The sequence below is a fragment of the Pleurodeles waltl genome, chromosome 7 (assembly GCF_031143425.1).
Source record: "Pleurodeles waltl isolate 20211129_DDA chromosome 7, aPleWal1.hap1.20221129, whole genome shotgun sequence".
NCBI classification, from domain to species: domain Eukaryota; kingdom Metazoa; phylum Chordata; class Amphibia; order Caudata; family Salamandridae; genus Pleurodeles; species Pleurodeles waltl.
In genome coordinates, this window is record NC_090446.1 from 550,714,361 (window position 1) to 550,740,130 (window position 25,770).

The 25,770-nt window shown below is 52.1% G+C and overlaps 1 protein-coding gene across 1 annotated transcript in view; it reads right to left on the bottom strand.

Moving 5' to 3' along the window:
* The window catches only part of LOC138246925 (serine protease 27-like), a 187,053-nt gene that overhangs the window by 25,386 nt on the left and 135,897 nt on the right, over nucleotides 1-25,770 (bottom strand). The gene's annotated exons all lie outside the window — the stretch shown is intronic.

Sequence of the window (25,770 nt, forward strand, 5' to 3'; positions counted from 1 at the left end):
GAGTAACGCCATTTCCTGGACCACACCACCTAAAGCATGACTCCTGTCTTATGAAAGACAGAAGTCATGCCCGTCACCCAAATGGCCAGCACAGAGGACCTGTGTCCCCTGTGCATGGCCATTGCACCCTGTGCCATACAGGGAGCCCCAAGTTAGGGCCTCCAATGGAGAAGAATTGAAGAAACAGTGGTATGACCTGCGCTCCCGGACCAAGGAGAGGGTGGCAGAGCGGCTCCGGGAGATGAGGGGCACTGGAGGGGGACCATCCACTATACCACCACCCACACCCCTGGAGGAAAGAGTGGAGGAGACCTTGGAGCCAGAGGCAGTGTCCGGGATGGGAGAGCTGGACACATCAGACCCAGGACCATCAACCGGTGAGTACCATGAGACATGCATTTACACCCATATCTGCCATACCCCCACCCACCTTGTACACAGCAGCATGCACAACCAAAATAGCTCCATTTCAGAGTAGCAACCACCTGCATGGTGCATTATGGGCAATGTAGTCAAGTAGGCAGTTGATAGGCAACGGTTTATTAGGAAGTAGATAACAGATGGTAGATACTGACAGTGTGTTCCCACATCCCGCAGGTCTCCCACATGACACCACCTCCAGCCACAGCATCCAGGGGCCACAGGTCAGCCACCAGCCTGCACAGGACTCAGGATCAGCCACCACAGGGACCTGCACCACCCAAACACAGTCCCCTCCTGATGCACCAGTGACCATACTGGTGAGTGAGCCAGCACCCGGTCCCAGCCACAGTGCCAGTGTACAGGACACGGAGCCTCCACTGCGTCGCAGGCGACGTCTAAATATCCCTCCAGTGCCGCAGGCTGAGTCAGGGGACGCCTCCATGTCGGCCGCCGAGGCTGCACTCCTTCGTGGTCAGCGCCTGCAGACACAGGAGATAAGGAACATATCAGGGGCCATGCGGCGCATGGAACAGAACCAGAACACAGGGCTGCAACTGATACACAGGGAGCTGCAACAGCTAAATACCCATGTTGGCAACCTTGCACTCTCAATGAGACAACTGGTGTCAGAACTCATCACTGAGAGAGAGGGTGCAAGGCGCCGTGACAGGCAGCTCATACACCGGCTGGACCGCATGTCTGCCTCCATCGTCAGGCTGGCTGTGAACACCACTGGCCTGTCACGGCGCACTGTCAGCCTCCAGGTGGACATGGGCCACTTTGCCATTGATGTGGCTCGTGGGCTGGGACGTCTCAGCCACGCAGTTGATCTAATGGAGGCACGACAGGTGGTTAGGGGCGCGGCAGACACGCCGCAGGACAGCGAGGAGGGCTCCACCGTTAGCAGTGTCTCAGCCAGTGACACCAGGGTGTTGCGCAGTGGTAGCGCAAGGCAGGGCACTGCTGAAACAAGAGGAACCTGCCATCCTAGGCGAGCCCGACGTAGAGTGTGAGCTCCCCACTGTCCTGGAGTAGAGGCACATGAGGTTAATGTGTCCTCATGCCAGGTGGACTTTTACAGCCCCTGAACTGTAGTTTATGTAAATAGTTATTTGGGTGCACATTATTAAATTCCTTGTTTGTTCCACTTCACACCTGGACTCTTTGTGTGTGACATTAGTGAGTGTGGTGACAGCACGTACCTTCCAAAGTATTGGTTTGCAATGTGGTCCCGTCTCTGTCTGCCTTGATTTGCAATGCTTCTATCCCCATGATGGCGATGTGGTAGCTCTTGCTCGTCATCCTCCGAATCTGGGTCTTCTGGGGTGAGAGGTAGCCCACGTCTGGTGGCAATGTTGTGCAGTATAGCGCATGCGCCAACGATCTTGAAAGCTGTTATTGGGGTATGCTGGAGGGCACCTCCACTTCTGGGGAGGCATCTGAATCTTGCCTTCAGCAGTCCAAAGGTCCTCTCTATGATATTTCGGGTCCTCCAATGTGCACTGTTGTATCACCTCTCTGTCTCATTGCTGGGTGTTAAGTACGGGGTAAGTATCCATGGTCGTAGTGCATATGCACTGTCACCTGTTTGGCACAAAATGTACAATGTTAGCTGGGCATTGATGGGTTCCACATTGACCTGTGTGTATGTCTGCAAGGTGTATTCAGCTATACCTAGGAGGTATCCCTCTCCAAACTCCCCACGTTCTAGGCGTTGGTGTATCCCACTGTGCCTGAAAATGTAGGAGTCATGTGTGCTCCCTGGAAATTTGGCAACCATGTCAGTAATAACATAATGGGCGTCACATACCACCTGAATGTTCAGTGAGTGGGTACACTTCCGGTTGTGGAACAGATGTTCCAGATTTGCAGGAGGGCATATTTGTATATGTGTCCCGTCTACACACCCTATGACATGGGGGAAGTTGGCAATCCTGTAGAATTCCAACTCGGTGCTGTTGATTTCTGCCTCATTCCTGGGTAGGTATATGTATCTGGACATGTGTGTTAGTATGGCATCTAGGAATGCTCTGAAGAACTGTGAGAGTGCACTTTGGGACACCCCACCTGCCACGGCAATGACCCCCTGATAGCTACCCGAGGCCAAGAGGTGCAGTGAGCATAGCACTTGCACATGTGTGGGGATGGCGCAGCCGCGCACAGTCTGGCGTTGAAGCTGCGGATTGAGTAGATCTATTAAATCTAGTATTGCTGCACTACTAAGTCTGTATTTATCATATATCTCCTCCTCAGTTTGTTGGAAAAGTGTCTGCCTGGTTCTGTATATCTTCTCCTGACTCTGGCTCCTCCTCCTCCTCTGCTCTGCGGCGTGGGCTCTCCTCCTCCTTGCTATCACATATATCTCCGCCATCTTGAGTAACCCAGGTGCCTTCGGGGTCTCCTTTTATACTTTGGTTCTGGTTACCACCTGCTCTGACTTAGTGGTAAATTGGAAGTGCAAAATGGGCTTTTTGCGACTAGTCGCAATTTGCGCGTGGCTATTGCATATGGTTTGAGACTCGCAAATTGTGACTTCCTATTTGCGGGTTGCAAAATGGGGTCGCTATTTTTGTGAGTCGGTAATGGCTCGCGTCGCATTTTGCGAGTCGGAAATTGGATTTTTTCATCCCGTTTCCTATTTTGCAGAGTCGCAAATTGCGATTCGGGCCATTTGCGACTCGCAAAAGTTTGCTACATCTGGCCCCTAGTTCCTGCCCTTATTGACTGCTCCTGGTCAGAGTTGGGTTCATGTATCACAGTCCTTAACTCCCTGACCATGTCCTCTAAATTGCGGATAAATTGCGGGTAATTGCACCAAGTTATCGATCATCTCTTTAAATGAGCACACTGTGAAGTTATTATCAACACTGCCTTCGACCCTGTTTACTAGATTTTCCAGTTTTCCATCAGTGCCTGACACAAAGATGGCTAACTTGTTAAGCAAATCAACTTGGATGTCCATCTTATTGGCATGATAATTTAGTGCCTCCACTGTGGCTTGCATGGTATTTAGTACAGTGCTCCAGAGCCCAGTAGGGGCCTTATTAGGATCTTTTGCTACATTTAGGTCCTCCGCTCTTGGACCTACTACTTTTGGGTGAACTCAATTGGGGTGCTCCTCCCCCTGAGATAGACAAGCCTCCAATAGACTTTGATGATTTGGGTTGATTTCCAAACAGACCTATAGCATTTGCCGTTTGTTGGTCTAGAGTGGTAGCATATTCATGAGTGTCTAGGTATGCTGTGAATGAATTATACATTGAGTTAAAATTAGAATAACCATGTATTACATCATCTGTTAATCATCAATTTTGGACATTACTACAATTGAAGACAACTCAGATCTCAAAATTAGCAGCATAGAATTTTGCTGGTTAAACACAGTGACCACTGGAGACAAGGGGAGCCACAGCCTTGTTGGAGGTTGCTGTAAAGGTAACAGTTGTAGCAATAGCTGATGTCCTCTGCCTGTGACCTTTTCTGTGAGCTTTTCTTCCTACTCCAGCTGCTCCTGGTTGGGCTCCAGACTAGGATATGTGTCATTGGCAATTCCGGCAGAGGCAGCAAAACCCAGTTTTCCCTCATCATCCAACAGCCAGAAATAGTCAGCGATGTTTGAGGGCTTTGAACCCTTGGGGGGCTTCATCCAAGTTGTTCCTATCTCTCTGCTGTCTAGGGACCCCCATAGAACATCCACATTTGCCTCTGGTAGCTCTAGGGGTGCAGATAAAACACTGTCCTCTCTGGTGGGTTTAACTATCATCTTTCACTTAGTACTTATTGCACTCAGCGCCTTGAGGGCTATGGTTTCCCTCTTCCTTTTCGTCTGTGCCACTTGCACACAAGACCTGGTTTTCCCTGATCTCATTTCCGACTGAGGAAGAGGGAGATTGGTGGCGGAGCTAGCAATGATCTCCAAAATCTCCTTATCCACCTATCCACTGTATCTGCAAACCTGGTTTAGCTGTGTCTCACTTTAATATAACTTTTGTTTGCTCCCCTGCAGCTCTTAGGCCCTCATTACAACCCTTGCGGACGGTGTTAAAGCGGCGGTAAGACCGCCAACAGGCCGGCGGTAAAACATTTGCAATTACGACTGCGGCAGAAACCGCCAACAAAGACAGCCACTTTAACATTCCGGCCGCCACGGAGGTACAAACAAACAGCGCGGCGGTCACCGCCAACAGACAGGTGGAAGACAATGTACCGCCCACACTATTATGATAGCCCAATCCGCCACCTTTTCCGGGGCGGATTCACCGTGGATAAAAACACGGCGGAAACAGGAATTTCGAAGGGAAAACGCTCACCTCTACACACTCCATGAGGAACGAGGACACCATGGACCTGGAACTCCAAATTCTACTTGCAATAGTCTTCCTGCTCCTGTACCAGGAGCACAAACGCCGGCGGTGAGTACTGCACCTACGACACAGGAGAGGGGGAGGCAAAATCCAGACACACACACACGCAACACCCCAACCCCACCCCCACCCTCACCCACTACAACACACACACTAATACATATCTATATATTATAGTTACACCCCCAAACCCACCGGAAGAATGCAAAGACCAAAGGAAATGATTGTAACCATTGTAATCTATTAAAATACAGTACTATAAAATATATATACACTATAAACAAATATATACACCAATAATACAAGTCCAGGTATTGCACCATTTATAGTCCGTGGACCACTGGGCCCAAAATGCATGGGCGAGGCCCACACTCGATACCAGATCAAAACAGAGAGAACACTGCAGGGGCATCAGATAGAAATACAACAGGCATCTCAGGGGGAAGGGAAGGGGGGCACCTCAGCCGGATGAGTGCACGACGCCAGATCCATGAGGGGGCTCAATGCCCACTGTTCAATCCTGGGGAGTGCAAAGCCACAGTCTCTCAAGTCTCTCCAGTGGGTGGTTTGCCCACTGTTCAATCCTGGGGAATGCAAAGCCACAGTCTCTCAAGTTGATAACAGTCTCCACTGGTTCTGGAGGGGGACTGCTGCCCAGAGTGCTTCATCCTGTGAAGGACAGAGGTAGTGGATGGATGTCTCCACTGGTTCTGGAGGGGGACTGGTGCCCAGAGTGCATCACTCACCCTGTGACGGTCCCAGTTGCGTCAGTGCCCCTGCCGCTCATGGGTTAGCGGTGCTTGAGTTGGCGGTGCCCTGTTCAGCGGTGCTTGATTTGGCAGTGACCTGTTCAGCGGTGCTTGAGTTGGCGGTGCCCTGTTCAGCGGTGCTTGATTTGGCGGTGCTCTGTTCAGCGGTGCTTGATTTGGCGGTGCCCTGTTCAGCGGTGCTTGAGTTGGCGGTCCTTCATGTCCCAGCGGGGCTTGAGTTGGCGGTCCTTCATGGCCCAGCGGGGCTTGTGCTGGTGGTCCTTCATGGCCCAGCGGGGCTTGTGCTGGCGGTCCTTCATGGCCCAGCTGGGCTTGTGCTGGCGGTCCTTCATGGCCCAGCGGGGCTTGTGCTGGCGGTGCCCTCCTGGGCAGGTGGGATGGGGCTGGCGGGGCCCTCCTGGGAAGCTGGGATGGGGCTGGTGGTGGCCTCCTGGGCAGCTGGGCTGGGGCTGGCAGGGCCCTCCTGGGCAGCTGGGATGGGGCTGGCGGTAGCCTCCTGGGCAGCTGGGCTTGGGCTGGTGGGGCCCTCCTGGGCAGCTGGGTTGGGGCTGGCAGTGGCCTCCTGGGCAGCTGGGCTGGGGCTGGCGGTGGCCTCCTGGGCAGCTGGGCTGGGGCTGACGGTGGCCTCCTGGGCAGCGGGGATGATGGCGGTCTTCTCCGCCGTGCTGCTCTTCCCAGACTTGCCGGGTTTCTTGTGGCCCTTCCCCACCTTGGGAGGTGTCACAGCTGAGTCCACACTCCCACCGGGACCCCTGGGAGCAGCTTTAGTGGCTGGAGCCTTCCCCCTCTCCCGCTGGGCACTGGCCAACTTCTGATGCTTCACGGGGGGGACTGGCTGTGTTGTGGCTCCGTGCCACACTGGCTGTCCTGGTGGCCGGTGCACTCCACATACCTGTGACTACAGGCACCACTGGTCCCCGAGATGTTGTGGCTGAGGTGCTAGTTCGGGCTTATGAGATGGGCGGGGTGGGGGAGGTGTGGGAAAAAGGTCAAGGCTGGACAGGAAAAGTTTTTGTGACACACTGGGACGGGTAGCTGGAGGGGGTTTGGGAGTGGAGGAAGAGGTGGTGGTAGTAGGAGGTGCACGTTTGGTTACTTTGGGTGCAGGTGCATGCGCTTGAGGCTGTTGTGAGGTGGATGGCTGTTGGGTGGGTGTGTGCCTGCGTTTGTGTATCTTGGGAGGGGCGTCACAGACACACTGGGAGAGGACACAGGGGACGTGTGAATGGTAGTGGGGGTGGTGACTGCATGTGAGTAGGGGTGTGCTGGTGGGTGTGCTGGTGAGGGAAGTAGTAGCTGTAGTGCATGCAGGTGTGTGTGTAGACGAGACTGGGAGGGAGGAGGGAGACGACGACGAGGGGGACACAGTGGAGGCAGTGGATATTGGTGTGTCTGCATGTGTCTGATGCTTTTGTGAGTGCCTGTGGGATGTGTGGCGCTTATGTTTGCCTCAGCTTCCCTTGTGTGGTGAGGTGTGTGCAGGCTGGTCTGATGGTGTGCTTGGGATAGGCAGAGGTACAGGGGATTGGGTCTGGGTGGAGGAAGTTGGAGGGGGGAGACTAGACACAGGGATAATGGCTGCCATCAGTGCTGAGGCCACAGTTTGAAAGGCTCGGTGAAGGGCAGCCCGACCAGAATGAATGCCCTCCAGGAATGCATTAGTTTGTTGCAACTGCCTTTCTACACCCTGGATGGCATTCAAAATGGTAGACTGCCCAACAGTGAGTGACCTGAGGAGGTCAATGGCCTCCTCACTGAGGGCAGCAGGGGTGACTGGGGCAGGGCCTGAGGTGCCTGGGGTGAAGGTGATGCCCACCCTCCTGGGTGAGCGGGCACGGGGAAAAGGCTGAGGGGCTGCTGGGAGGGCGGTGCTGGTAGGGGGGGGTGGCAGCTGTACCTGTAGATGCGGAGAGCACAGATGTTGCCGCCACCGCAAAGGAGCTCCCATCAGAGGACGAGTCCGTGTCGCTGGTCTCAGCTCCTGTGCCCGCCGTGGAGCTCCCCTTGCCGTCCGTCCCACTGGTGAATTCAGAGTCCATAGTGTGGCCCTCCATGGCCATGTGGGATGCAGCTCCCTCGTGCTCCGGTGCCACTGCTCCTCTGCCTGTTGATGCTAATGCACACAAGAACAGGGAGACCACAAAAAGGGGGGGGGAGGAACAGAATAAAGACATGTTGAGTGCATGGATTACCGCTACCATTGGCGGACAAGACAGACACAGAAGCCCCCTGCACTACGCCATGCTCTTGGGCTCTACAGTGTAATTCCTGGGAAATGGCCTACAAGACTATGGACGACATCTCCACACATAGATGATATAGGGGCATGAATAGCTGTACTTGGCACTCTACAGAGGTGGGGTGGGGGGGCCACAAGGCCATGCCTTACGGAGGGGCCTAGCCTACGGAACTCACCCTGGCCTAGGGAAACCCACAGCCCTCCTCCCCCACCCAGAAAACTCCACTGCGCGCAAAGTCAGCTGAATGAGAGTGTACTCACCCCCTTGTGTCTGCTGTGATGCCCTCAAGCGCCCATCCAACTCTGGGTAGGCCACCGCCAGGATACTGAACATCAGGGGGGTCAGGGTTCGACGGGGACCCCTCCCACGTTGGGTGGCCATCCCCAGCTGAGCCTCCGCCGTCTTCTTGCTCCAGCGGCGAATGTCCTCCCATCTTTTCCGGCAGTGGGTGCTCCGTCTGTGGTAGACCCCAAGGGTCCGGACGTCCTTGACGGTGGCACGCAAAATATCTTTCTTCTGGTGTGCGCTGACCTCCATGAAAAGTACAGGGGAAGAAGAGAAGTCATTACCAACTGCACCATCAAAGTGAGTGGCCCCCATCCCTGCCCTTGCCATGTGGCACATGCACCCACCGTCTTTCATGCATGCAGAACTCTGCCCCCTTCCTTCTTACATCCAGCCCTCTCCACACAGGCATAGCCCATACAACATGCTCCCTGTGTACTTACCTATTTGTCTGGAGGACCGTAGAGTAGCGTGTACTGGGGGAGGACACCATCAACGAGCTTCTCCAACTCCTCCGATGTGAAGGCAGGGGCCCTTTCCCCAGACGCACAAGCCTTTGTCTCTTCCAGACTGAGGTCACAGCAGCACTTGCAGTGTAGGTCCTCTCCTGTTGAAGACAAGGTATCGAGTGATTCAACAGATAGAAAATGGCGGTCACGTCTGCGGCAGTCACGTCCGCGGCGGTGCGTACCATCACCGCCGGCTTACATCGTCATTGGCTCCTGGGACCCATAGGGTCCCACGTTAACCAATGCAGCATTGCGCCGCGGTCTCCGACCGCCTACCGCGACAGTGTACAACGCCAGCGCAGTTACCTCACATCCCATTGTCCCACTTTAGCAGTCAGGCAGCCGCCATTTCAGGGGCCCACATGGCCTAATTTCCAACTGCGTCACAGATACCTAGGCCTAGTCTCAACACACATACAGGCCACCTTTTGTGTATGATTGGTGTTCTGTGTAAACTGTGGGTACGTACCTCTGAGTTGTTTGACTCTGTGGTCACTGTTGTCCTTCATAGGCACTGTCCGCTGGGAAATGTGAGGAGATGGCGGCATCCTCCAGTGTACCGACCGCTGGTGGACCTGTCGACAATGGAGGAAAGACATTTGATAATCACCTACAGGTTTGACCGTGCCACAATCCAGGAACTGTGTACCCAGTTGGAGCCAGACCTGATGTCAGCAACCCGCCATCCCACATGAATCCCCCCTCAAGTGCAGGTGCTATCAGTGCTCCATTTCCTTGCAAGTGGGTCATTTCAAACAACTGTGGCCATGGCATCAGGGATGTCCCAGCCTATGTTTTCCAACGTGTTGTCCAGAGTGTTGTCTGCCCTGCTGAAACACGTGAGGAGCTACATAGTTTTCCCTCAGGTGGAGGATATGCCTACAGTTAAAGGTGACTTCTATGCCCTTGGACATATCCCCAGCATCATAGGTGCCATTGATGGGACCCATGTGGCATTGGTCCCCCCCACACAGGAGTGAACAGGTGTACAGGAACTGGAAGAGTTATCATTTCATGAATGTACAGATGGTATGTTTGCTCGACCAGTACATCTCCCATGTGAATGCCAAGTTCCCTGGCTCAGTGCATGACGCCTACATCCTGCGGAATAGCAGCATCCCTTATGTGATGGGTCAACTCCAGAGGCACTGTGTGTGGCTATTAGGTGAGCCCCTGGAAGCAAGACAGTGGGAATGGTTGTCTGGGGTCATCCCTACAGGTTAGTGTGTGTCTAACAGTTGTCCCTCGCCATTTGCAGGTGACTCTGGGTACCCCAACCTGTCCTGGCTACTGACCCCAGTGAGGAATCCCAGGACCAGGGCAGAGGAACGCTACAATGAGGCCCATGGGTGAACTAGGAGGGTGATCGAGCGGACCTTCGGCCTCCTGAAGGCCAGGTTCAGGTGCCTCCACATGACAGGTGGATCCCTATTCTACTCACCAAAGAAGGTGTGCCAGATCATCGTGGCCTGCTGTATGCTTCACAACTTGGCTTTGCGACGACAGGTGCCTTTTCTGCAGGAGGATGGTCCAGATGGTGGTGTTGTGGCAGCTGTGGAGCCTGTGGACAGTGATGAGGATGAAGCAGAGGAAGAAGACATGCAGAACAGGGACTCAGTGATCCAGCAATATTTCCAATGAAACACAGGTGGGAATACATTCCTGCCTACTACATGTACTTTTACACTACTACCTCTCTACTGTCTGTCGTTTTCACCCAGTGTATGGTCACTGAGTTGTCACTTTCCCTACGGTTTCACAGATGTGGGTCCCAACGTGTGTCATCTGCTTAGATTCCTCATGGACTAGAGCTGTATGACATAGGTATGTTGACATTACTATTTCAAGAACATTTGGTCACTGTAATTGCAAATACGCTATTTCGAAATCACAGACAGATTCCTGATCATTTTGTGCTTTAGGTGTGTTTATTTTTTTTTTTTATTATTTATTTATTGTTTTTTTCAATTGAATACAAACCAAAAAAAAGAGGGAAAAACATACATTAATGCAGCAGAACTCCAGACGAATGGATAGGTATATTAAGAGTCATTACACATCATTTGACTATCATGGTGTCTTATTCTCAGGTGTGCCTCTACCAGCATCTCTCGCCACCCGCCAGTAACCCGGGACCCGTTCCAGAAAAGGGAATCATGATGAAAAGAGGGTCCACCATATCAGGAGAGATACAGCACTCCGTCGCACCATGCAAGGAGAACAACATAGCCACTCAATGGTATTAATCAGCCACCGCCATGTAGGGAGAACTGCAACCAGGTAACAATTGCGATAACCTCTAGTAGTAGGCAGGCGGAGGGCACAACCACGTCACGCAGGACTATCACCCATCAAAATAACTCGCATGTTCCGGGGGGGGGAGAGGCAGAAACGCTTAGTGGGGGGACATCAATCACACAACACTCACAGTCTGCATAGCCAAGTATTCTTCTAGAGGGCTCCAAATATCTTTGGGACGTGATCTCTCTGGCACGAGTTCCCAGAATACTAACAGTTGGTCATGGCAGAAAGCCGCATCTCGTAACCAGTCCGATCTACGCGGTGCTCTCCCCCTACCCCAGCACATCGCTACTCTCCTCTTGGCCAGAAGCATAAGCAGCCCCACTAAGCGTCTATGCGGGCTCTGCATTTCGTCCATACATCCCAGCAGCGCTACCTTAGGGGAGAGGGGTATCTCTTCTCTCATCATATCAGCAATCGCTCGTCGCACCTCCTCTAAGTACTTATATACTTCCTCACACTCCCATGCCAGGTGGAAAAAGCCTGCATCCGGGGCACTGCAGCGGACGCAGCGGGGATCTGCCACCAATCCCATGGAGTGTAACTTCCTGGGTGTGTAATATATTCGGTGTAGAAACTTGAAGTGCAGCAAGCGCAGTCTATAGTTCGGGGACAATGTTCTCATATGAGCACAACAGCTGCGCCACATCCCATCCGGGATAGGCTCCCCCAAGTCTCTCTCCCATGCAGCCCGGGCGGGCATCACCAAGCCGCCACTCTGCTCCTGCGCAGCATTATACAGCTTGGTTATTAGCTTGGAGGGGGATTTCGCACTGCAAAGTGCCTCCAAGGCCCGGAACTCGGGGGGAGCGGCCGTCCCTGCGAAGAACCGATCCCGCAGCAAGGAGCGAACGCGGAGTGCATAAAAGCGCCGCAACGGGGAATCGTCACAGTTCAAGAGTGCGTCAGGGACACCCAACAGCCGGCCATCCACTACCCAGTCTCCCAGCGTCTGTAAATCAGCATCTCGCAGAAACCCGCGCACACCTCCATCACAGAACATCTGGCCGTCAGCCACCGCCATAACAGGTAGTGATGACGCAAAAGGAGCCAGCACCCCAGCCCGCCACATCAACGTCTTCCATGCTCCCGCAGTGCAGGAGGCCGTTTCTATGCCTCTGGGGCGGGGAAGAGCCCGCCCCCCAAGCAAACATACCAAGCCGTCAGGCCAGACAGAGTCACTCTCCGGTGCAAGATGTGGCATATATCGGGGCGGATTTAGCCAGAAGTACGCAAAATGTGCTTGGGCACTGTGGTAATATAACTCCAGGTCCGGAGCTGCCAGTCTGCCGCGATCGAACAGCAGCGTCAGTTTTTCCCACGCAATACGGGGCTGTCGTCCCGCCCAGGCCAGCCGCACGAGCGCAGATCTCAGGTGCCGAAAATAAGCTTTATTGAGTGGCAGGGGAAGATTTATGAATAAATACAGAAATTTAGGGAGTACCACCATCTTAGTGATGGCGATGCGGCCGGTCAGCGAAAGAGGAAGGGCCATCCAGGTCTCCACCTTGCCCTCCAGCCATGTCATCGCTGTTTCATAGTTAGCAAGTCGGAGCGTCTCCACGTCGCAGTGTAGGTGTATACCCAAGTAGCGCACTGGCCCGTCCGCCCAGATCAGAGGGTATCGCGAGTCAAATCTCCTCACCCCGGGGGTTAGTGGCAGAATCATTGATTTCGACCAGTTAATGGTGACCCCAGAGAAGTTCCCAAAGCGAACAATTTCATCTAGTAAGATATCCAGATTTTGCCTGGGATTGCGCACATATAGCGCTATATCATCCGCATATAAGGATATCAGGACAGGGCGTTGCCGGAACTGTAGGCCACTATTGCTATATCTCTGATGCAGTCCCGCCGCTAGTGGCTCCATAGCAGCCGCAAAAAGAAGCGGAGACAGCGGGCAGCCCTGTCGAGTACCCCGTGAGACCAGGAATGGGGCTGATATACCCCCATTAAGACGAAGCCTGGCAGTAGGCAGAGTATACAGCAGCCTGATCCAATTTACAAATCGCGCGCTAAGGCACACTCGATTCAGAAGTGCAAACATATATTCCCAGGCCAGAGAATCAAAGGCCTTAGCCGCATCGAGAAACACAGTGGCCACGTCGTCGTCTGTCTCTAGTGATCCCAGCACTGCAAAGAAGGTGCGTAGGTTGTGGCTCGTGGATCTCCCGGGAACAAAGCCCGATTGATCTGGGAGCACCATTCTAGAAAGTAGTGGCTGTAGTCGAGTCGCTATCATTTTTGCAAGAATCTTATTGTCTATGTTTATCATGGAGAGAGGACGGTACGAATCACAACGCGTCGGGTCTTTACCAGGCTTCAGGATGGTTATTATTAAGGCCTCCCGGAGGGAGGTAGGGAGGGAGCCCACCGCTAGGGACTCTTCATACACCTCCAGCAGATAGGGAGCTAGGATGTCCCCGAATTCCTTATAAAAGGCAGGCGTCAAACCATCAGTGCCAGGAGACTTATCCCCGGGTAAGCTTTGGACCGCCGCCATCACCTCCTCTACCGTGAACGGCACATCCAGATACATCCTGTGTGCCTCTTCAAACCACACTAACGCAATGCTCTCAAAATACTCCTTCATATCTGCCTCCCTGAGTCCCTCCGGAGGCGCATATACTTGGTGAATTCCTGCAACACGCCTCCAGTGCCAGTCACCCTGACACCCTCGGTGTCTAACACTTCAGTGACATAATTGCTGGCCCAGGGGCTGCGCAGCAACCCAGCGAGTGTCCTCCCAGCCCTCTCCCCCTCTCCCTATCTACGAGCCCGCAAATGTCTCCCGAGGAAGCAAACCTCTCTAAGAGAGGCCTCCTCATACAGTGACACCTCTTGTCTAATTTCCGCAAGTACCTCGTTTGACCATGTGGCCTCAAGTCTCCGCTCCAGGACCTCAAGCCTCCTTTCAATATCAGCCATCTCTCGTATTAATGCCTTCACTATCCCATGCTGTTTTGCTAGGCACTCCCCGCGGATCACCACTTTAAATGCTTCCCATACCGTGCCCGGGGAGTCCACCGACCCTCGGTTCTCCTCAAAAAATAGCCGAGTGGCCTCTCGTATCTCCACTCGGAAGGTGTCGTCCCGGAGGGCACCACTGGGCAACCGCCACATTACCATTGGATTTAACTCACTAGGCAACGCCAGATCTAATAGTACCGGTGAGTGGTCTGACAGCGTGCGAGGGAGATGATTAATTGCTCTAGTCCAGACCTCTACATCTTTAGTGCCCAACCATTGGTCAATGCGGGACCAACTGCTATGAAAGTGATTCAGACAAGTGCCTTCCCGCACACCCGCGTGTCTCCGCCTCCATAAATCTACCAGCGTGCCACTATCCATTTATGCTGTCAGAGCCCTTGCTGCAGAAACGTGTTGCATCCTGGCCACACTCTCACGGTCCAGCCAAGCATCCAGCACAACATTAAAATTGCCGCCCCAAATCACAGCCCCGGCTCCCAGCGACTCTGCCTGGCGCCATACCTCCAGAAAGAATTCCGAGTCATCCACATTTGGCCCATACACTGCCACTAGCCGGCAAGCCCTGTCCAGCAGCATTCCGCTCAGCATTACATATCTTCCGTTGGGGTCGATAATGATCTCTCGCGTGCGCCACTGCAGCCCCTTACGAATAATGATTGCAACCCCCCGAGCATAGCTAGAGTATGCCGAGTGATGAGACTCACCAACCCAGCCAGCCCTCAGTCTGCTGACCGACGACGCCATCAGATGCGTTTCCTGAAGCATACAAATATCAATGCCATGTCGTTTAACATAAGCCATCACCAGCCGGATTTTTCGGTTGTCATTAAGTCCCCGCACATTCCATGTCAAGCATCTCACAGTAGTAGAAGCATCATCCCCCATCCAGACCCCCAGCCACGCAGCCCAGCATATGAACACAGCCCTCCACCTGCCAAAAACCAAACATAAAAAGAACCAAAAACGTTTCCCAGTTTGCCCTCACCTCCCCCCTCCCACCCAGGCCCCCCAATCGGACCCTAGTAGTATCCCGCCCAACCATCCCTAAAGCCCAAACTAAGGGTATGTAACATGAAAGAACCGGACTCATCCGTGGGGGCATAGGCCCGCCGATCAGCTCTCCACCCTAAAAAGGGTATGGGAGAGAGGGGGCACGGACACCCCACAACTATATAACAGGGGCAGATCATGTAGCGGACCCATATTTCTCCACAGCTCTGGTGGCAGCGAGGTCACAGGTCTAACACTTAATCATTGTCGCTAAGTGAGGCGTTTTCTGGGTTCACCCCACCCGCAGCCCCGCCCCCCGCTGTTTAGGCAATCTTTTAACAAACTTATTCGCCTGCTTTGTATCCGTGAAGTATAGCACTTTGCCCTCATGTCTCACTCTCAATTTAGCCGGATATAACAGAGCAAATCCTATTCCAGCCTGACTGAGCATGCGCTTGATCGGCAGAAAAGCCCGTCTCTGTGCCTGTACGCCTGGGGTGTAATCAGGGAAAAAGTTAATTTCGGAGTTCTTAAATGTTAGGGGGCTTTTCTCCCTAGCCAGCCGGAGCACGGTATCTCGGTCCCTGTAATTTAATAGCCGTGCAATAATTGGGCACGGAGGAGTGCCCGGCGGAGGCCGAGGGCCCAAGGATCGGTGTGCCCTCTCAATCACCAGCAGCCGAGATAACTCTCCAGGAAACAGCTCTTGTAGCATGTTCTCGACAAAGTCTTCCATGCGACTCATATCTGTTGTCTCCGGCAGCCCCACGATACGGATATTGTTGCGTCGGGACCGAGCTTCCAGGTCCTCATTCTTGTTTCGTATCACCTCCAGAAGGCGTTCCATCTGCGCTATCTGTTCTCTATCGCCACTGCGAGCGTCCTCTATATCAGATGTGCGAGTCTCTAGAGTTTCAAATCTAGCATAATGGTCGTCCACTCGGGCTCTAATGCGGTCAAGCCGCTCCGTTACATGATCCAGCTTAGCGTCTATTCCGGCCAAACTGGTCTTGAGTTCCATGAACATGGCTTTCACGGACATCTCGGGAGATCCCTCCTCAGTGTCTGCATCTCCGAGCCGGGGCTCGGAGGTGGCGCCCCGTTTTTCTCCTCCGGAGAAGGAGAGTTTAGCCTGTCGCTTATCTGCCTTTCCCATCTTGCAGTATTACCATATGGTGCGACTGGAGTAGTCCGAATGCACTCGCCCAGGACAACGAGTCTCCAACGCCGGAAGAAACAACTCATCGACTGTCTCACTTACTCCACTAAGCTGTCAGGTGGCCCCCGGTACGCCCAGCAGCCTCCGCTTCTCTCATAGCCCTACATCTCCATGCGTGGCCCCAGATTCGCTGCACCAGTTTCAGGGGGCACGACTCAGCTCAGGAGGGCGGGGGGAGGAGGGGGCTAACCAGCCACCAAGCTGCTAGTCCGGGGCGTTCAGGCCTCCCGAGTCCATAGGGTACCGGGGTCAAAGAGCCGTACGAGCCAGGGCCCCAGACCCCCGCCCCACCCTCAGTTCGCCCCCTACCTGGCTCACGCTCCCAGTTCTGTGCAGGATTCCATGTGTGATCCGCAGGACGTCTGAGAAATTTATACAGGCAGCCGAGGGCAGTGTCCAAGTTCACCAAGCAGGTTCCCAAGCAGGCCCAGATTCAGGCACGCTCCTTATTCAGTCCCGGTGCACTCCGCCAGCGCTCGGTATGCGCCGTCTTCCATCCGGGCCCCGCGCCCTTCCGCCGTGTTTCCGGAATCCGGGGGCCCCCGAGGGAGACCCCCTCCAATGGGCGGGAGCGGCCCGCGAGGTCCGAGGCAGGCCGCAACACGCACCCAGAGCCAATCACCGGAGTAATAAAGAGGAGAAGGGGGGGGGGGGGCGGGGGAGCCGCGGCCCGAATCGACCACCGGTCAGGCTTCCCCCGAGTCCTCTGCTCCCCTGTCCCCGCGCCTCTCAATCAGGGGAAGCGGTCGCCGCCTTCGCTCACCCCGCGCACACCTCAGGAGCCAGCGCACGCGGAGAGCAGCCGGCGCTAGGCCTCTCGACGCTCCCCCGCCTCCCGGACCCGGGCAGCAGTCAGACCCGGCCCAAACATCGCCGGCCAGCCTCCCGGGGGGAAGCGCCAGGAGTCCGCTCCATTTCCGCCCCGATTAGGATGGATTTAAGCGGATAAAGTGCCAGGCCCCGGCAGAGCCTCACAGGGTGACGGCCATCTTGCCCGGTGGCCAAGCCACGCCCCCCCTTTAGGTGTGTTTATTTAACTGCAAAATATTGGAAGGGGAAGTTAAATGGTGAGGGGTGATGGTGGAGGAGTGTCCATGGCAGAGTCCATTCTATTAGTCTCACAGGTGCATTGCCCATATGGGCATAGGAAGTGGAGCTGGGGCAGTTTAATTATGGACAGGGTGACAAAGTAGGACAGTGGGATGACAATCAGGGTGGTCTCATTTCTTGGTGGGGGTCTTGGCATCGTGCTCTGTCTTGTTCCTGGATCTCAGGGACCGTTTGCGGGGTGGTTCTCCCTCTGCAGGGGGTGGGGTGCTGGTGTGGTGGTCCTGTGGCGGGGCATCCTGTCCACTAGCACCGGCGGAGGTGGTGGGCAGTTCATCGTCCATGCTAGTGTCAGGGGCCTCTTGGAGTGCCACAGTATCCCTCCTGGTGTTAAGTAGTTCCTTCAGCACCCCTACGATGGTGCCCAGGGTGGAGCTGATGGTTCTGAGTTCCTCCCTGAAGCCCATATACTGTTCCTCCTGCATGTGCTGGGTCTCCTGAAACTTGGCCAGTACAGTTGCCATCGTCTCCTGGGAGTGGTGGTATGCTCCCATGATGGAGGAGAGGGCCTTGTGGAGAGTGGGGTCCCTTGGCCTGTCCGCCCCCTTTAGCACGGCAGCCCTCCCAGTTCCCCTGTGTTCCTGGGCCTCCATCCCCTGGACCGTGTGTCCACTGCCACTGCCCCCAGGTCCCTGTTGTTGTTGGGGTGGTGGGTTATCCTGGGTTCCCTGTAGTGGTGGACACACAGCTGATTGACGTGCCCTGGGGACGGAGGTATGGGCACGCTGGGTGGGTGCTGTGCTGGTGTTTCCAGAGGGGGTAAGGTCTGTGGTGGCCTGTGCCTGTGTGAGGGGAACCGACTGTCCCGAGGCCCCCGATGGTCCGGGCTGGTCATCTAGATCCAGTTGGACAGAGGTGCTGTCATCACTGTGGACCTCTTCTGTGGGTGGAGTGGACATGTCTGGACCCTCCTGTCTGGTGATGTTGGGTAGGGGTTCTGCAGGGGTGGAAAGGCATGAATATTGCATCTGTGTGTGGCATGGTGTGCAATGGGTGGGTGACTGTGTACCCCAGTGCTGGCATTCCTGTGTGGGAGCTTGTGTGATGATGGTTTAGGGGGGTGTATGGCTATGTGCAGTGTGCATGCTTTGGTGATGGGTGTCCATGCTTTGTTGTTGCATGCAGGGCTTGGTGTTGGGATGTGTGGTTTGTGATATTGGTACATTTGTGAGGAGTTGGAGTGATGGGGTGGTGGCGAGGGTGGGGTTATGTGATAGCATGCAGGTAGGGTGGGGGATTTAATAGTTAAGATTTGACTTACCAGAGTCCATTCCTCCACCTACTCCTGCGAGGCCCTCAGGATGCAGAATTGCCAAGACCTGCTCCTCCCATGTTGTTAGTTGTGGGTGAGGAGGTGGGGTCCGCCGCCAGTCCGTTGAACCGCCAGGTGGTGTCTTGAGACCATGGAACGCACCTTCCCCCGTAGGTCGTTCCACCTTTTCCTGATGTCCTCCCGATTTCTTGGGTGTTGTCCCACTGCGTTGACCCTGTCCACTATTCTTCACCATAGCTCCATCTTCCTTGCAATTGAGGTGTGCTGCACCTGTGCTCCAAATAGCTGTGGCTCGACCCGGACGATTTCCTCCACCATGACCCTGAGCTCCTCCTCCGAGACCCTGGGCTGTCTTTGCCGTGCCATGGGGTGGTGTAGGTGATGTGTGGGGTGGTGTGTGTGGTGATAAGTGTGCTGATAATTAGTGGTGTGTTGTGTGAGGTGCGTGGAAGTTGTGTGGTTGATGGTGTTATGTGCCTGTGGATGCTGTTGTACTTGCTGGTGGTGTCTCTCTCTGTGCTTCGTTCTCAATTTTTGTCGTAGGGGTTTGTGGGTGATGTGGGTGTGTGTTTTATATTGTATTGGGTGTATGGGAGTGGTGTGTGTAAATGTATCAGGTGTGTGCATTTTGAATTGTCCAATGTGGCTGTGTTTTGTAAGAGTGTGTGTATTTTGAGCGCGGCGGTGTGTACCGCCAATGGAATACCGTGGTTGAAAGACCGCCGCGTGGATTCGTGTGTCGTGATAGTGTGGGTGTATTTCTGTTGGCGTGACCGTGGAGGTTTTGTTTTCGCCAGCTTATCACTGACTTTTTGTTGTGTCAGACTTGTGTGGGTGTCTGAATTTTGGCGGGTTCCAAGATGTGGGTCATAATAGCTGTGGCGAAATTCCGCAGCCGCGGCGGTGTGTTGGCGGTCTTCTGCACGGCGGTAAGCGGCTTTTACCGCCAATGTTGTAATGACCTCCTTAATGTCTTGCCACCCTTTTATAGCCTTATTAATTGATTCCTGTTAGGATCCTCATTAAAGCACTGTGGTACAGCTTGATCAGCTTGATATTCTCGTGAGGTTAGAACCCCTTAAGACTCCTTGGGACTCCATGAGGCTGCTAGCGCCACCACAACCCCCAGAGGGGTGATGGGGCACGAGCACGCTAGATTGTAAGCTGTTAATGTGGCTACTGGTGTAGCTTGTGGTAGTTTGTAGTGCAAGCTCACCTGCCACTAATTTTCTTTATAAAATTAGACTGGTCAGGTCTGCGCAGTCTGCAGTGTTGCAATTAGGAGGAAAAACAGGGGAGAGAAATTTAGAATTTTAAATAGCACAAATTGAAAAGGCACAGGGGGCACTGGGGCACAGGGCAAAAGGAGACTGGTGGGCTGAGCACAGCAGCCTCGCCTGAACAAGCTGCACCCGCTTAATGCCGGGCGACCTTTGTGCAGCTCGAGCTACCTGCAGCCTAAAGCTTCCTACTCCACCACTGCCACCAGAGATTGTAGCCCCTTACCCTACCTTTGCTCACCTGTACTTTCTTTTTACAGCCCCTTCTGAGCTTTCAAATCCACAACCACTCCAGGTTGAGCCTTCCCTCGCCCCCTTGGCTCCTTTGGCTTATAAGCATCTACCACCTGGGCTGTATTACCTCATAGCACCGCCATTCCCCAATTACTGCATGGGGAAAACAGAGGGAGCAGGCTGTCCACAAACTTGCACAATGGTGAGGTAGAGGAGAGATGGTCTGAAAACCTTTAGCTTGGGCCCAGACTAGGGGACAACGGCCAGAGCCCCATTACCTAAGACACTCGGTCAAACAAGGGATGTGGAGGACGTGAAGCTTCTTCATCTTCAGCAGCAGAGCACAGCGTCAGTTCACATCGCCAGCATCTATGTCACACACCAGTATCCTTCCTTAATGTTTTCTTCCTTCATTTGTTTTACTTTACTAACATGATATCATGTTTGTTATATTGACTGTTTTTTTTTAAAATCCCAAAATAAAGAGGGTGTACACATAAGCTTTCTTAAAGATGCAACAAAAATACTGTTCCTTAGTCAAAAGTATTACAGTTCATATTTGTGCTTCTTATTAACAATGCTATGATTTGTAAACAAGAACTTGAGAAAATGCTTTATTAGGGTAAATATTTTAATTAGCATACATAAATGGGTCCTACAATTCCTAACATACCATAATGAACTTAACTTATCTGTCATGCTTGCATGCATTACTACTACACTTCCCCTACCATACTTGGATTGAATTAACTCACCTACAATGCGGTCAATGCACTCAATGCCTACCTATCATTCCTAACCTGCCTACCATACGAGATTGAACATACCAGACAAATCATGAACATCAAATCTATGACCTATATTTACTTACTATAACCATTTACCTACCATATCCATACCTATCACAACTACCATCATCTCTGTATACCAGACCTACTATACCTGCCTATCATTCCTACTATATTTTAGCTACCAAAATTAACATACCTACAATGCCTTACCTATTATACCTAACCTACCACCCATACCTAACCTACTGTACCAAACTGGCATGCCTACCTACCATACCTAAGCTACCATGATACCTTTGTACCATACAAACCAAAGCTATCTACCATACCTAGAAAACCTAACCACCTTTATCAATAACTAACCTACCTTACCTTCTAAACCTATCTACAGCATCTACCCTATCATACTTAACCTACCACCCATGCCTACCCTATCATATTTAACTTACCATACCAACCTGCCATACCTAGCAATTATTGATGTATGCCAATTAATGGAAAAACAAAAACTGAGAAACCAGTTTTAAGGAAAGACAATTGTAAGGAAATAAACACACTGAAAATGAAAGGACACATTTTAAAGGAAAGATAATTTTAAGTAAAACCTAAAATTACATTAAACCTGGGTGGGGTCAAGAGCTAGAGAGGATTTTGTTTGGTTCAGGGATGGGTGACTGTTAGAAATGGGGTCTTTGGTTGGCAGTCAGGTTACCCTCTGTACAAGCAAGGACCCACACTCTAGTCAGGGTACATCACACACAACCCAAAATTATCCTGTGCTCACCCTCTGGTAGCTTGGCACTGAGCAGTCAGGCTTAACTTAGAAGGCAATATGTAAAGTATTTGTGCAATAAATCATACAATAACACCAGATAGCACCACAAAAATACAACACAGTCTTTAGAAAAATATAGGATATTTATCTGGATATTTGCAGGTCAAAAAACGATCAAAGATGCAATAAGAAAATGTAAAGATATCACTGAAAAATTATATAAAGTGTCTTAAGTCTTTTAAAAGCAAACAAAGTCCCTTTCAAGCACAAAGTACCTGGTTTGAGTGAAAAATCTCCGCAAAGGGCCGCAGAGGAGGAGATGTGTAGAAAATGGTGTGTGCGTCGGTTTCGCCTCTTCGCACACAGACTTGCATCATTATTTTTCACGCGGGGAAGACGTTGCATTGATTTCCAGTGTGCGGGCGGGCCTCCTCTTTGGGTTGCCGGGTTTTCAGATGCCCCGGGGTCTGTGTGTGGAATCCTGGGCTTGTTGGCAAGCTATGCGTCGTTCCGGTGGGCGATGTGGGGGAATTTCTCTGTCACGGCAGGCGCTGCGTCGATTTCCCCTCTGGGAGTCGGGCGTCGTCATCTCATGTCGGCTGTGCGTCGATCTGGTGGCCCGTGCATCGAAGTTCTGGTCACACCACAGGCGCCGCGTCGATCTTTTCCTTGCGAAGTCGATCGGCGGTGTCCCGGGTCGGGATGCAGTGAATTTTTCACCGCGGAGCAAGCTGTGCGTCTAATTTTCAACGCACAAGGAGTCCAGTTGCAAGAGAGAAGTCTTTTTGGTCCTGAGACTTCAGGGAACAGGAGGCAAGCTCTATCCAAGCCCTTGGAGAGCACTTCTTCACCACAGCTAGGGGACAGTAAGGCAGCAGGGCAACAGCAAGGCAGCAGTCCTTCAGAGAAAGCAGTCAGGTGAGTCCTTTGGGCAGCCAGGCATTTCTTCTTGGCAGGATGCAGGTTCAGGTTACAAGTTTCTTCTCCAGGAAGTGTCTGAGGTGGTAGGGCAGAGGCCCTGTTTTATACCCAAATGTGCCTTTGAAGTGGGGGAGACTTCAAAGAGTGGCTTAGAAGTGCACCAGGTCCCCTTTCAGTTCAATCCTGTCTGTCAGGGTCCCAGTAGGTGGTGTGGCAGTCCTTTGTGCGAGAGCAGGCCCTCTACCCTCCCAGCACAGGAAGACCCATTCAAAATGCAGATGTATGCAAGTGAGGCTGAGTACCCTGTGTTTATGGTGTGTCTGAGTGAATGCACAAGGAGCAGTCAACTAAACCCAGCCAGACGTGGATTGTAAGGCAAAGAAAGATTTAAGTGCAGAGAAATGCTCACTTTCTAAAAGTGGCATTTCTACAATAGTAATATTAAATCCAACTTCACCAGTCAGCAGGATTTTGTATTACCATTCTGGCCATACTAAATATGACCTTCCTACTCTTTTCAGATAAGCAGCTACCACTTCAATAATGTATGAGGGCAGCCCCAATGTTAGCCTATGACAGGAGCAGGCCTCACAGTAGTGTAACAACGAATATAGGAGTCTCACACTACCAGGACATGTAAACTACACTGGTACATGTCCTGCTTTTTACCACACCTCCCCCTGCTCTAGGGGTTACCCAGGGCACACCTTAAGGGTTACTTATAGGTAGGTAAAGGCGAGGTTTAGGCTTGGCAAGTACTTTTAAATGCCAAGTCGAAGTGGCAGTAAAACTGCACACACAGGCCTTGCAATGGCAGGCCTGAGACCAGGTTAAGGGGCTACTTAAGTGGGTGGCACAACCAGTGCTGCAGGCCCACTAGCAGCATTTAATCTACAGGCCCTGGGTACATACAGTGCACATTACTAGGGACTTATAAGTAATTAAATAGTCCAATTGGGTATGATCCAATGTTACCATGTTTAAGGGGAGAGAGCATATGCACTTTAGTACTGGCTAGCAGTGGTAAAGTGTGCAGAGTCTAAAAACCAGCAAAAACAGTGTCCAAAACGTGGAGGGAGGCAGGCAAAAAGTTAGGGGTGACCACCCTAAGGCTGTCAGGTCTAACAGTGACATTTTGGGGTGATGAGGTGTTTTTAGAGATTAGTGTTGGGTGAAATTTAGGTGTATAAAGGGCTTTCTAGGGTTCAGGGATAGTAGGAGTTTAGGGGTGCTGAGGGTTTTTTAGGGATCAGGAATGTACAAAGTTTATGGGTGGTGAGGAATGGATGGAGTTTATGGGTAGCAAAGATTTTTATGGATAAAGAATGAAAGGAGTTTAGGGGTGGTGAAGGGTCTTTCGGTTTGAAGGATAGTGAAGTGTAGGGGTGTTGAGGGTTTTTTTAGTGTTCACAGATGGGCAGAGTTTAGGGCTGGTGAAGGTTTTTAAGGTGCATTGATAGGCAGAGTTCAGAGATAGTGACAGGTTTTAAGGGTTCAGGAATGGGTGGAGTTTACGGCGGTGAGAGGATTTGAGGGTTAGGAATGGGTGGCATTTAGATGTAGAAAGGGGTTTGAAGGGATCACGAATGGTTGGAGTTTAAGTGTGGTGAGGGGTTTTATGGGTTCAGGGATGGGTGGAGTTGAAGCATGGAAAATGGTATGTAGGGTTCAATAACTGGTGGGGTGTAAGAGTAATTAGGGGTTTTAAGGTTCAGCAAGGGGTGGAGTTAGGAGGTAGAAAGAGGTATGCGTGGAACTTAGGGGTTAGTGATGAGTGCTGTTTAGGTGTAGTGATGGGTTTTTAGGGTCTAAGGATGGGTGGAGCTTAGGGGTCATGAATGAGCAGAGTGTAGGCGTAGTGAGGGTTTTTTAGGGGGAAGGGATGGAGGGTGTTTAAAGATTGGGAGGGGGTCACAGATGGATGTTGTTTTAGGGGTGCAGAGAGGAATTCTGAGGGGTTTGAGGGGTCAGGGATAGATGGTGTTTAATGATTGTGAGGGGGTCAGGAATAGATGGTGTTTTAGGAGTACGCACAGATCAGGGAATAAAAAGCATTCAAAGCATTTGTTCGATAACATCAAAGATATAAATCTGAAATGCAGTCTCATAAAGTAAAGCAATAACAAAACCTCAGACAAAAATGTTTATGTAAGAATGACATGAAACCTTTGCATTTCTATCGTGAAAAATAAGCATCAAAAGGCAGTTTCAGAAAAAAAGACATTCTATGACAAGATAGATGTCATTCATTGTCAAAATTTCAATTACACAGTTTAGGGGAAATAGTTTCTCAGTAATGATATTGCAAAGAATTGATTTTCTATTAAATCACATACCACCACTAACTGGGAAAGATCCAGAACAACGCATCCAGAACCAAGCCTGCGTTGTTCATGCAAGTAGAATGACGCTTGCCTGAACAACGCAGACCTTTTTATCTGCCTTAACCATGCATGTGCGGAACAATGCACATGCATGGCTAAGGCAGAGAAAAAGGAAGATCCATCAGGAGAGGATGCTGTCAGGTAAGTGGGGCAGGGTTGGTGGTAGTTTTTAGGGGTGGGAGTGGCGAGTGAAGGTGTTGGGGTAGTTAGGTAATTTTTTTTTTAGGGGCGGGGTGGGGGGCGGTACTGTGGTTTTCAGGGTGGGGTGGGGGGTTGGGGTTATTTTGTTTTTAGGGGCGGGGTGGTGGGTGTGGGTCGGGGTAATTTTGTATTTAGGAGGTCTGGGGGTTCTGGTTTTTAGGGGCGGAGGTCAGCCTAATTTTATATTTAGGGCAGGTGGGGGGGCCGGGTTTTTTGGGGCATGGTGGGGGATCAGGGTAATTCTGTATTTGGGGGTTGGGGTAATTATGTTTTTAGGGCAGGTGGCTGGTGGGATTTTAGGGGTGCGGGAGGGGTAATTTAGTATTTAGGGTGGGTCGGGGTAGGGGTTTGAGGGGCAGGGGTAATTTTGTAGTTAGGGCAGGTGGGATGTGGGCTATTAGGGGTGGGAGACAGGGGGTCTGGGTAATTTTGTATTTAGGGCAGGAGGGTTTCTAGGGGTGGAGGGTTGGGGTAATTTTGTATTTAGGGCAGGTGGGGAGTGGGTTTTTAGGTGCGGGATGATTTTTTATTCAGGGCAGTCGTGGGCTCGAGTGTTTAGGTGTGGGGTGGGGAGGTCGGGGTAATTTTGTTTTCAGGGGTTGGGTCGTTTTTTTTTGGGGGGTGGGGTCAGTTTTAGAGCTCAGGGTGGGTGGGGGGTATTGGGGTTGTTTTTAAGGGTGGGAGTCAGGGTACTTCTGCTTTTACGGTGTGG